Source organism: Dipodomys merriami, unplaced genomic scaffold (assembly GCF_024711535.1).
Source record: "Dipodomys merriami isolate MVZ:Mamm:240054 unplaced genomic scaffold, mDipMer1.0.p SCAF_100, whole genome shotgun sequence".
Lineage (NCBI taxonomy): Eukaryota > Metazoa > Chordata > Mammalia > Rodentia > Heteromyidae > Dipodomys > Dipodomys merriami.
In genome coordinates, this window is record NW_027202272.1 from 127,696 (window position 1) to 142,040 (window position 14,345).

The 14,345-nt window shown below is 35.5% G+C and overlaps 1 pseudogene; it reads right to left on the reverse strand.

Annotated features, from left to right (window-relative positions):
* Nucleotides 1-8,257: 8,257 nt before the first annotated feature.
* On the reverse strand, nucleotides 8,258-8,357 carry LOC138806867 (U6 spliceosomal RNA; annotated as a pseudogene).
* Nucleotides 8,358-14,345: the final 5,988 nt, after the last annotated feature.

The following is a 14,345-nucleotide window of genomic DNA, read 5'->3' on the forward strand; positions in this document are numbered from 1 at the left end:
AATTATGATTGTAACCTGTGTAATATATGTGTGTATGTATAGATCAATGCATACACTTAGAAATATATTAAAATATTTTTGCATCTAAAGTAGATTTATGAAATATTCCTTCATTAAAAATATAATGGAAACAAAAGTTAATAAGGAGCAAAACAAAGGTAATTGTTACACGTTTCTTTTTGTTGAATGGAATATGAATTGTGAGAATCAGTTTGGGAAAACCATCTCTACTTTAACAAAATGGATAATTGCTATTATTTCCAATCCATCTCTTTGCCCATATTGTGCATCCTCACACATGAGTGTCAAAATCAAACCACACTTTTTGCCTTTGTATTTAACTCACCTGTTATAATTTAGGGGCTAGATGAAGTAATCAAATAAAGATTAAAATAATAGTAAGTGAGGCTATTAGTGACAGCTGAAAAACATTTTAAATATGATAACTAATTAAATTACATATTTCTTACTTTTACTCTGTTGTTATGTCCCTCATTCCCACATTAGGAAAGTACATAGAAGGTTCTCACTAAATTATATCTAATTATTAAAAAAATATTGAAAGAATATGGGCACAGTGTGGTTTTAGCTTATTGAAACCTGTATGGGGTAGTGTGTTTTTGAGGACTTGCAATACGTTGTGATGGAGATGAAGGGAGGGATGTGCTTATTCTGGAAAACTGGCTAGAGGATTGCTCCCAGAGAGATAGTGATGAATTCTTCCAAAAGGACAGTAAAATCACTTTCACAACCATGTTCACTACTGCACTCTTCACTGTAGCCAAGTTATGGAAACAGCCCAGATGCCCTTTGGCGAAGAAATGGTTGGCAAAAGTGTGTCATATATACATAAGTGGAATGTATTTATCCATTATGAAGACTGTTACGTTATTTGCAAAGAAATGGATAGATCTAAAAATATGTTAAATAAATGAAGTCAAACCAGACACACAAAGGACCCATGTTCTGTCTCATATTTGGAAGCTAGAACTTTATACAATTTTACACAGCAATATTAACCAAATCATGCTATTTGTAGAGGAGTATTTAAAAGATGTAATTTTTTTTATAAAATTGAACTTTTAATCCAACAAAATAAATACCAGGAAACTATCACTTTGAAGATGTGAGGGGAAGTCAAAGGGAAAGAATAAAAAGAGTTATGGAGGAAGAAAGTGAAGACATGATATTCAATGCAGATAGTATGAAACTAGAAAAAATTAAAGTGTGGTGACGTTTAGAAAGGCAGGGAAAAGTTATATAAGGATCTATTATACGTAAAAGCATTATTTATTGAATGTAAATTCCCTTGTACAACTAGTTATGATAATAAAAATATAATTAAAAACAATGGAGCCATCTGATCTTAAACTTTGTTCTCTTAAACCATGAGTCAATATAATAGTTTCCTCCTCAGAAAATTTCTTTGCAGGTATTTTCCCTTTAGTGACAGAAAAATGATCAATGCAATGAATATCAATACATCACATTGCACATCTTAAAGAGACACAATAAAAATCACAGTACAACATTACTAGTACAACATTGCACACATGGTAAGTGTTAGCCTGAGGTTCATCTCCCACTGTATCAATTAACCTCATTCTATTTTATGACTAAAATACCAGCACTTAGTCTACAAATTCTAGGAACATTTCCCAGAATTATTGTGTACACTCATAATATTTCACTTTATCTTTGTTAGAAAATAGAGAACTGTAATATGAATACTCAAAGTTCATAATCAGTACATACCTCCCTGGTGAAAGGAAGTGCTAAAGTATAACATTCTTGATTTCTAGGTCAAAATAGCAGAAATCATATTCTATCCCTTCACTGAACACTGCACTGCCTCGGGACCCTATCTCTGTTTAAAACTGTCTTACTGAAAGAATGACCTCCCCAATTCCTGATGGAAACAGACTGCAGGTCTTATGAACCAATCATTTCCACATTGTGGCTCAACTAAGTTGATTACCATTAGAAGTATTTTGATTGCTTTTTATACCCAACATTTTGAGAGAAAGGTACTACTTTAAAATGCTATTAAAGTAAGACATATAAAAATCACCTTTGACCCTAGATAAATATTTTACCTTTCATGTACCCAAAAATGCAGTCTGACCTATCATTAATGAATTAAAGCCTCTCCAACTTGTGAATACAATTGGTTTAAAAAGACCTAAAGAGCTGGGAAGGTGGTTCAGTGGTAGAGCTCTTGCCTTGCATGCATCAAGCCCTGGATTTGATTCCTCAGCACCACATAAAAAAAAAAAAAAAAGAAAAAAGCCGCAAGTGGCACTGTGGCTCAAGTAGAAGAGTGCTATCCTTGAGCTGAAGAGCTGAAGGAAAGCGCCCAGGCCCAGAGTTCAGGCCCCACTACCAGACTCCCCCACCCCTGAAAAAAATATATCAATACTACAATATTTGTTCAAAATTTCGTATGATACTGAAGATTCAATTGAAAACTGTTAACACTTGAAAATAACTCTTTTACTTAGGAGTAGGAAACAAAACACAAAATTAATCCTAATCATTTCAAAGACATTTATTTACACTACAAATTCACTATGATAACTACAAAGATTCTAAAAATAACTGAAGCATAGTGTCACAAAGGGCATAATTTAACTTCATCATGTACATTCAAAGGACTGTGCTAATAGAAAACAAAGTTATGCTAAAAATTAGCTCACGCAATTCACTTCCATTCTTTTATTCTATATATTTTAGTTTCATAAAAACTGTCTTTTGATAAAATGATGCATAAAAAGCCTATATACCCACTTACATTTTCAGATTTTAACAATGTTTATTTCAGAAATGTCTTTAGCTGTATAGTCAATGAACTGAAATAACACTAAAGTATTCAAAGGGTTTTCAGAAATTGCAAGACTCACTCTTGGATGATATTTATATTGGAAAAGATCTTCAAAAAGCCTCATTTGTTAAAGTTGTGATAGTTACTCCCACAAAAGAACTATTAATGAAGAAACCTTTGCATGTAAAATACAACTTAAAATGCATCCACAATCTGGAAGTGACACATGCTTTTTTTGTTTGTTTTTGCAATGTATATCTAACAAACATATCCACAATACTGTTTTTCAGTCAATATGATCGGATTTTCAAACCTAAAAAATACGGGATTTATTCTTAGTGTGAATAGATACTATCTTATAAAGAAAGTTATTTTCAACAGAAATCCGGAAAGAGTTTATCCACCTTGAGTTTCACAGGAATAACCAGAGTGTAATACCTGTTTGGTCAAGTCAGATAAACTCACTCCATGAGTATATCTTAAAAGTATAGCCAATTTAAGAGGTCAAATACATATTTTGTACTGACAGTCATCTTACAACAATAACTTACTACTTAAATATATGTGTACCATCTTGCCTAACATATACAAAGAGCTGAAAGTGATCTCTTTTATCTAACTTAATGTTGTAAATGCTTTAATTATGATGATGTTATTATTTGACGAATAAAATGTACAGAAGGGTGGTTCCACTTAAATGACAGTACGGAACATTGATAAATAACAACATTGCAACACAGTTCTTTTCAGACTCTCTCTGTCCTCATTGGCAAGCAACATGGCAACAGCACACACACACACACACACACACACACACACACACACACATATTTGCGCACATGTACACACACATTTACATGCAAGGCAAATTCAGGGTGTATTGTACAATAAAGTTCAAATAAAATATTAGTGATAAGGCTAAGGATAATGGGTGTAGAGGAGCACCTAGAAACGGAAGTAATTGGTCTAGGAAATATGTTTAACAGGATCCTAACAGAGAACTTCCCAAACATGCAAAAAGACAGGCCTATTCAGATACAAGAAGCTTTTAGAATTCCAAATAGATGAGAAAAGAATAGGACATCCCACCGTCACATTACAATCCACACAGGATCAATTCAGACCAAGAAAAGATCCTTAAAGCTGTGAAGGAGAAAAGATTAACCACCTATAAAGGAAAACCAATTAGAATCACCTCAGATTTCTCAGCAGAGACAATCAAAGCAAGAAGAGCCTGGAATGATGTATCCCATGCCCTAAAAACAAACAACTATCAACTAAGAATACTCTTCCCAGCTAAACTCTCCTTCATAACTGAAGGCCAAACAAAAACCTTCCATAGGAAAGAAAAATTGAAACAATACATCTCCACCAAACTAGCCCTGCAAAAGATTCTTAAAGATGTCCTACACATAGAAAACCAACAAGACCACAATAAAGGCCAAGAAACTGCACCCAAACTGAGAATCCAAGAACCATAGAAAGAACCCAGTTTTCGCAGCCCCCGAGAAGGTGGATAACATAGCAGGAAGTCCGAAATAACTCTCAGTCCTTTTTATCAACATTAACGGACTTAACTCTCCAATTAAGCGAGATAGACTGTCTAGTTGGATTAAAAAAAAAAGTTCCTTCTATCTGCTGCCTTCAGGAGTCACACTTTGCCCATAAAAACAAACACATTTTCAATGTTAAAGGCTGGAACAAAATCTGCCAAGCAAATGGCCCCCATAAACAGGCAGGAGTTGCAATCCTAATATCAGATAAAACAGACTTCAAATTAAAAGTTGTGACAAGAGATAAAGAAGGTCGCTACATACTAATTAAGGGTTCTCTCCTGCAGGAGGATATTACAATTCTAAATATCTATTCGCCAAAAAATGTAGCACCCAAATTTATCCAAGAAACACAACTTTACCTCAAATCCCACATAGATCCAAATACATTCATAGTTGGGGATTTTAAAACACCACTTTCCCAACTAGATAGATCAACTCGGCAAAAACTAAACAGAGAAACCACAGATCTAAACAGCTGCAGAGATCAACAAGATTTAACCGACATCTACCGAATATTTCACCCAACAGCATCAGAATACATGTTTTTCTCAGCAGCACAAGGAACATTTTCTAAAATAGACCACATTTTAGGCCACAAAGCAAACTTGTCTAAATTCAGAAACAGTGAAGTTATACCTTGCATTCTCTCTGACCACAAGGGAATAAAACTAGAACTCAACACCAAAAGCCACCAAAGAAAGGACGGTAACACATGGAGGCTGAACAACACACTGCTGAATCACGAGTGGGTCATGGAAGATATTAGAAAGGAAATTCAAATGTTCATGCTATTCAACAAAACAGAGAACACAAATTACCAGCTCCTTTGGGCCACAGCAAAGGCAGTATTCAGAGGCAAGTTTATAGCTCTGAACTCCTACATCAACAAATTGGGGAGATCTGAAACCAACAATTTAATGACATATCTAAACATCCTTGAAAAGAGCAGCAAGATAAACCCCAATCCAGTAGACGGAAAGAAATAATCAAAATTAAATCAGAATTAAAGGAATTAGAATAAAAAAACTATAGAAAGGATCAACAAAACAAAGAGTTGGTTCTTCGAAAAAATTAACAAAATTGACAGACCCTTAGCAAATCTTATCAGAAAAAGAAGAGAACACACCCAAATAAATAAACTCAGAAATGAGAATGGAAACATCACCACGGAAACAACCAAGATTCAGAACATTATAAGGGAATATTCCTCAAAACTTTATGCTAATAAATTTGAGAACTTGACAGAAATGGACCTTTTCCTAGCAAATATTGACATTCCAAAACTAAACCAAGATGAGTTAATCCATCTTAACAGACCCATATCAAGCATTGAAATAGAAACAGCAATAAGAGACCTCCCAGGTAAGAAAAGTCCAGGACCAGATTGTTTTACAGCAGAATTCTACAAGGCCTTCAAAGCAGAGCTCACACCAATACTCCTCCAACTCTTCAATGAAATTGAAGGAAAAAGTTCACTACCGAACACATTCTATGCAGCCATCGTCATCCTCATCCCAAAACCAGGCAGCGACTCATCAAAGAAAGAAAACTGTAGACCCATTTCTTTGATGAACACTGATGCAAAACTTCTCAACAAAATTTTGGCCAATCGACTTCAACCTATCAAAATTCCAACCTTGTTCTTCAAGGAAATAGAAGAGGCATTCTAAAAATTCATATGGAACAATAAAAGACCCCGTATAGCAAAAACGATCCTCAACGGAAAGAACACTACTGGAGGAATATCAATACCAAATTTCAAACTGTACTATTAAGCTATAGTAATCAAAACACCTTGGTACTGGCATAAGAACAGACCTCAGTATCAATGGAATAGAACTGAAAACCCAGAAATGAACCTACAGACCTATAGCCATTTAATATTTGATAAGGGAGCTAAAACAATAGAATGGAAAAAAGATAGCCTCTTCAGTAAATGGTGCTGGCAAAACTGGTTAACTGCTTGTAGTAAACTAAAGCTAGATCCTTATATATCACCCGGCACAAGAATCAATTTCAAATGGATCAAAGACCTCGGAGTCAAACCAGACAATCTGAAAACATTACAGGATGGAATAGGAGAAACCTTAGGTCTCCTTGCTCAGGCCGAAATTTTCTTTATAGAGACCCGGAAATACATACAATGGACAAGGGTCTTGGAACTTAAAGAATTAAATCATACAAAGGACTTCTATTTTATTACTGCATTATACATTTTTTCTAATGTTGGATACCTACAGTAGAAAGCTATTAGAAAGCTCTTAAATCCCATATGTTGAATAGTGAGTTTTCTTACACTATAACATGGTATTTCCCAAATCATTTACATAGAAGGCATTGTTTCCTATTTTCTCATTCCTAGAATAAGCTGCACATGAAGACACCACTGGTCCTGATTTTCAGTCTGTACCTTTGAATACTGAGGAAAATCTTTCCTCTGCTCCCTATAATTCACTACTCTCCAGTTAGAATAATTTAGAATAGTAAAAATGGAAAAAGAGAAAATAAATCATGGTGAAAAAACATATGCAGAACATTCACCAGTTTTTTCTGACCAGTTCAACCAATGTGAACTATTGGGGAAATACATGGACACCTCATTCCCACTGGTACTCAAAATCACTGGTTAGGCAATTGTGACGAAGACAAGGAACAAGATGAAAAAATGAGGAATGGTATCAAATGCAAGAAAAAAATGGAGTAGGATCCAAGCAAATTTCTTCTTTGGGATGCCGAAATTTATCGGCTTACTGTGTTGTGAACACTGCTTTCCAAAATGGCCACCCAGATGAATACTAGGGATGAGGATGAGTATACCCCTCTTCATCGGGAAGCCTAGAGTGGACACTTAGACATTGTCCATGAGTTGGCAGCTCAAGGCAGATATTCATGCAATAACTCTGAATGGCTGGACACCCCTGCACAGTACTTATATGTGGAATAATACCAAAATGGCTTCTTTATTACTTCATCATGATGCAGATACCAATACCCAAACTAAAGGCCTCTTGACCTCCTTGCATGTTGCTGCTGGGAATAGAAATAGCAAAGATACTCTGTATCTCCTTCTGTTGAACCATTATATCAAACCAGGTCTGAAGAACAACTTTGAAGAAACTGCATTTGATATTGCCAAAAGGGTAAGTATGTATCACTACCTCTTTGAAATTGTCGAAGGCTGTACAAATTGGTCTCCTAAGTCATAATGGTTTGGTTAAGTTTCTTAAATTTCAAAAATGCCAGTCCATCTTTTGTGTCCCTACAAATTTTTTCACAATACAAAGCAACAGTAATATCTTACTATAAAAATTTATGTATTTCATGGTATTCTTCCAAGTGAATTGCATGACTTTGATATCAAAATGTATTCAAGAGTTGTTTGTATACATCTGTAATGATTTCTGCAGAGTTTGTGATTCTTTAAATCAGAAATAATTTTAACTTATTTGTTGAAATGAATAGTATAGAAACTAAAGATGTTCCGGGTGCTTTTCTGAACAAAGTATATCTATGTTTGTGTAATGTCCATAATCTATTTCATTCTCTCCTAGATATAATACTTTGAATTCTACATTGTTATATAATGTATAGATTCATTAGTAAATGTGACCTTTCAGATTGCATTCCATATAGAAGTATTTTAAGACTCCTTTTTTTTCGTAGTTTCTTTTATTATTTTATTTCTTTGAGATAAAATGGCAATATTATCTAATTTCAAGTTTTGTAAAGGTTATGCTATGTAAAGGCCTTTCTAAGGTGAAAATTTAATATACTGATGTCAAACTAACCTTTAATTCTATGAATTACATGTATTGTTACACTTGTATTTTTGTAATCAACTTTTTAATAACTCTTTTTCATTTCTTGCATCAGAAGAATGAAAAATATGGAATACTTCACAAATTTTCATATCATCCTTGTGCAAGTGCTATGTTAATCTCTGTATTGTTGTAATTTGGGTAGACCTGCTTCTGAAGCATGTAGTATCCTCTAAATTTAAGTACTTAATGATACAATCTTTATACAGGCATATATCCATGGTTGCCTATTTGTAACAAGGAACCCTTATTGTTCCTGAAAATGCTATTGATCTTATTTCTCTAAATTTCTGTGTACAGTAGAAAAAACTTATATAGTTTGGTCGATTGCTCACATTTACAATTGTTTTGTCAATGACTATTTCGTCATTTTCATTTTAAATTTGATCATACTTTGAAGCCTTTACAGCTAAGTCCAAAGGTGGTGGCTTTTCAAGTACTTATTTATCAACTGAGTTAGCTTTGTGGAGCTAATGGATTCAAAGTAAGCCTTGCTTAAGAGCTACTTCTAACTTTCTGCAGCTTAAAATTTCCCAAATGAGGTCTTGCTGGAACAAATGTCTACCTGAACTGTGAAGACTCAGGGTCTATGTTGAGGGGGCAGAATGATGCAGGTTCCAGCCTCGGGATTATCTGAGGACTGTGTTTGGGATTAGGAAAGCTCTTGGAATGCCAGGCTACAGAGGGAAAATGTTCCCTCTCCCTATCTCAAAACATGTCACAGACTCCTGGGAGCTGAGGAAGTGGCTCTTCTGCTTGCTTAAGCATAGATGAACAGCTGGTCAAGCATTTTCCTGAGATTGGAGAAGTGGTTTGAGCTTGATCTAAAATAGTTTAGATAATAATATACCTAGACTTTCTCTCATAGGTTAAGTAAAAATGTATCTGTGGAAATTTTTTGTGTGAATGTTTTCTGACCAAATCTTGGCAAAGATGATGCTTGCTAGTCTTTAAATACCCACTAACAATAAAGCTCAGCATGCAGTGGCAATTGCTGTTTGCACTCTGCATACCCTGTGTCCTGGTGATTTTGTGACCCTTACCTAGGGACCCCAACGCACTAGACGTTGACACTGAACCTTTACCTTTCTTCCATGTAGGAACAGACCAACCAGAATATCTTACGTTGACAGCATGGATTGTCTTACTGGAACAAACATAATCTTAGTTACAAGGGATCATAGAGTGATGAACAGTTCAGACAGAATTGTTCAGAATAGAAGGTATTTTATCAAAACATAATTGTTTATTATACGTATCATTTCAAAAGTAGCTAAAGCCAAGAAAGTGAAAAAAATTGTTCATATGCATGATTACCTACTGTCCTGACCTGTCTATCATCCAACCAAGCAGGAACTTACACTACTGACATTCTATCACCAAATATTGCAATAGCTCCTGGAGAAGTCCATATGTTTCTCCTCGATATTAGGCCTTAAATTTGTAATGTTTTAATCACAGTGTTTCCTCTTGCCTCTAGGCTGCATATCTACAAATGGTAGAGCTTTAAGTCTAACTCTACCAAAAACTGAGGTAGAGATAATGGAATAATACTTTAAAGCAGAGTTGCCTTTGATTCCCTAAACACAACACAACAATGCAAAACAATTTTTATATTATATGTACTTATATATTTTATATTTATATGTGCTAATTTTAAATTTTATACAGTGAATCTTACTAGAATTGATAATTTGACAAATATATTGACATTTATTCCCATAAATAGATTGGAATATAAATAATTAGGTTTAGAATATATATTAGACTATAAAAAGTATCAATGCAATATCTTCAGTATAAGCTTCTGATACCTTCTAAGTGTTCGTGGTCTTCTGAATACACATGGTATAATAACAGTATTGTTTTCTGCTAATCTATAAGGGATTTTATTCTGATGCTCTGTTTATTGTTTTAACTTGCTGGTCCCAAAGTGTTTTTCTCCATATTTCTAAAGCATTCTTACTGATTATACCCAAATTTTGCTGATATGATGTCTAAAAGCTATTATTCTTCTGCAGGACCCACGGGTCCTAGGATAACAGGTCCCAGTTATCTGCATCATCAGATAACAAGGGCATGACTTCTCACATAGGCCCATGCAACATGCCAACAGAAAATAATTAAAGACTCATCTCAATTTCTCATTTCCTATAATATTTCAGGGCCCCAATTGCTTACAAGAATTAGCAGTGATCAATTGTGAAATGCAAGGCAACTTAAAATGAAAGATGAGATCACAAAATCTGAGAGAAAGTACTGTAATTCAAACTTTCAATTTACAGATGACCAGCCCATATGAGTGAACAAAATCACAAATGAACAACGTTATTTTTAATACCTTTCTCCTAATGATGAATGAAAGATTTCAGTGCAGCCAAAAAAATAGTTTCTGGAATGATAGATCATAATTGGTCTACCAAGACTAGGAAAACTTGATTTAGAGGTCAAATATAATTTAGAAAAACATTAATTGAGAATACCCTTAGTGCTTCAAAACACTGGTACTTCAGTAAAACTTGGTTCTGTAGTATAAAAATGTCATTCTCAAACCAATGTAACCTACATTTAATCTCCTGAAAGTATATTCCTTTTCAAATAAACTTTTAAAAATCATATTCACCAAAATAACACTTGACAAGTAGATGATAGTGACATTACAAGGTTTTCAAGTGTAGGGAGCAAGTTACATTAGAGTTGATTTACGTACCCAGCACTAATACCAAACAAGTTCAACCATTCATTAAAGTGCAGAAATACTACCCCCCACAATTTGTGTTGTTCAGTAGAGGCCTTCCAGAAATGTGTTTAATGGATCAGCCTCCCATAATTCAAACCCAAATATTAGCTAATAAAGTAAATTTCATCACATAAGGAGGTACATTTTAAAGTCACTAATAGTTGCCTTATCATGTGTTGCCTTATCATATATTTTCCGTATCTGTCTAACATAGTAAGAAATATGACTTTAAGTCTTGAATATGGGTACTGATGAGAGATGTAACAAACATAAAATCTGTCTTCTATTTCTATCATATTCCTCTAAGTAGTAAATTTTAGTTTTCTTCTTTTTCCAAAACTTATAGTTAGTAGAATATTTACATAGGATAATGTAAAATATAATAATCACATACCATTGCACAAAGCCATTTATAAAAACTGGTAGGAATAAATTCTAGGCCATTTTTAAACGTTCCTTTTGACTAAAGATTAATCTTCCAAATGAACGAGAATAAAATCATGTCTAAGTGCTTCACATTTCCAGTCTTGCACATTGTTATTGCAGATGAATGAATTATGGAAATATAAGCTGACATCAGTTGCCTATATATTCTCCATGCTGGCTGAGACTCAGAATTTGCACAGCACAGGAAAACAGGTGCAATGACTGGCTTCTCACATCAGGGTGAATTTTTGGCATTGCTGGGCTTTGAACTCAGGGCCTAGGAAGCCCAACTGCCCAATCAGTCCACGTGATCACACCAGACGTTGAGCCACTAAGGAGATGGACTCTTCCTAGGAACTGAGATCGAGCCACAGGGAGGCCAAAATAGTGCTCAATGCATCATTTAAACATGGGATGTATGTTCACATCCGTGTGGAGACTGCATCGTGCATTGAGTGTACTTATTGTGTTTATTTTGTATACTATTCATGGATTTTTGTGTATTTTCTCATGTATATGATGACAGGTATAACTGGGCTGACATGGATAACAACTTATTCCCATGACCACAGGGTGGCCCATGCATTCTCGATCCTAGCTGAGACCCAAGACTTGCAGAGGAAAGGAAAACATATGAAAACATTGGCGTCTTACATCAAGATGAATCTTTTGGCAGGGCTGGGATCTGAACTCGGGGCCTAGCAGGCCCAATTGGTGAATGCGTCCATATGAGCACAACAGCCTGTGAGCGACAAAGGAGCTAGACATTCCCAGTACCTGAATTTGAGCCCCCTGGGGGGAGAGTGGGAGCACAATAGTCATCCATTCATAAGTAGAAGGTAGAATGCAAATAAGTATATATTTGTATAGAGTAGGACTGATGGTGACTTGTGATGGAATCCAATCTGTGTGTACCTATATTTCGATATTTTCTGATGCATTCATTTCATGTCTGTGATGATTATTGTCATGCTTCATTAACTCTTCTTTACAAATAATCTATACCCCATGAGTCTTGCGTATCATTTCCTACTCGCATCATGCACAAACTACTCATTCAAGGATGAGATCGATCGCATGCCATGACTCTTCCTAGGTCCAGAAACAAGTATCTCAGGATCTCCCGCCATTCCCTCCTCCTAGGGGGACTGAATTCAAGCCTCAGTCCTGGAAAAGTTACTCCTTATATACATCTTAACAATAAGATTTATACTTCCATTCAGATGTTCAGTCCATATTATTTTATTGACTCTGATGACACTTATACCATTTATTACATTGTTTACATCCTATCACATATAATCTAGATTTTAGATGTATGTGATCTCCATCATGCCTGGCAGTGCTAGGATCGGATCTCAGGGCCTAGCAGGCCCAATTCATGAATGGGTGAGTTTGAGCATGGGAGCCTCTAGCCAATGAAGCTGTCAAGTGATTCCCATGCTCTGAGATTGACCCCCAGTTTTGGCCAAAACAGCAATACATGGATAGGCAGATGGTGATATACAAAGAAATATATATTGTTAAAGAGTGCCAGAGCCGTCTATCTATGATTGAATGACACCTACTACGTTCCTACCAACTCTTAGGTATTTATTATACCACCATTGAAGGAATATTATTCTTTTAATGCTTAATAAACTATACATTAAGATCAATCAGCATTCTTGGACTATTGCATCCAATTTTAGACTAGACGGATGCATGAACTACTCTTTCAATGGATATTCCCATGCATAGGAATGAGTCTCTTGTGATCTCCTGCCATTGGTGTCAGGACTGGGATTTGAACCCAGGGCCTATGTCCACAGGTTGTCTTATGGCTTCACTGATAGCCCACAAGCCATCAGCAATGGCAGGTCATATCTACTTTGCAGCCATGTCATTCAAACCCAGGATGGTCACTGTGCAAAGAAAAAAATAATAAAACCCTAGACCCCTGAAAGTTGCCACTTTTTCTGCTTTCCAGTTTTTTTTCTAGAAAGTCCCCTGGGCCTAGGATCTTAGGATCAGCTATGGTTCTGGAGGCTACACCCAAGCCGAGAGAGATCTAAGCTGAGACAGAGTTTCCATGACCTGAGTTCAAGCCCCATGGTTGGCCAAAAGAAAAAAAAGAAAAAGAATAAAGAAAATATAATTATTTAACTAAATTAAAAAAAAATAAAGCTACATAGTTTGGATTTTCTCCTAGTTTTCTTTCCTAGCCTGGGATTTGAACTCAGGGTCTTGGTAAATCTGTAGCAATGTGAGGGAAGATTTGCTACTACTTGAGTTCAAACCTTGTGCCAACCAAAAGTGAAACCTAAGTCACTGACCTAAGCAGGGGGAGGTAGTTGTGGCAGTGGGAGGGAAGGTATAGTAGGGGGAAAACAAAGGAGGAGGTAACAATGCTCAATATGAAATTTACTCATTACCTTGCTCCTGTAAAATATTTTTACAATAAAAAACGAACAAAGACAAACAATGTAGTTCTCAGAGAAGCATTTTGGAGGTAAGGGAAGGATCTCTGAGTGAATAGCTGTACAAAATTCTACACTTTTTAAAATGTTCAGTATGGAACTGAATAAACATAACTGCTTCCATTAAAAAATTATGTCAGTGTCTTGGAACTGGAGCCAGTATTTCTGCCATTGCTAGGATTTGAGCTCAACGTCCAGGTAACTATTTTGCATCATGGGTGAAGGCGAAGCTCACTGTCCATGAGGAAAGAAATTCAGGCTAGAGTACCCAGGGCCTGAATGAAAGCCCTGAAATGGAAAAAATATCTCTATACATGTGTAATATATGATATATATATATATATATATATATACTTACATATGTATGTTAATTTCATATTATGATTCAGGTGGATCAGTGGTAGAGCACTTGCCTTGCATGCCTGAGTCCCTGGGTTTGATTCCTCAGCACCACATAAGCAAAAAGAAAAAATCCGGAAGTAGAGCTGTGGCTCAAGTGGTAGAGTGCTAGCCTTGAGCTGAAGA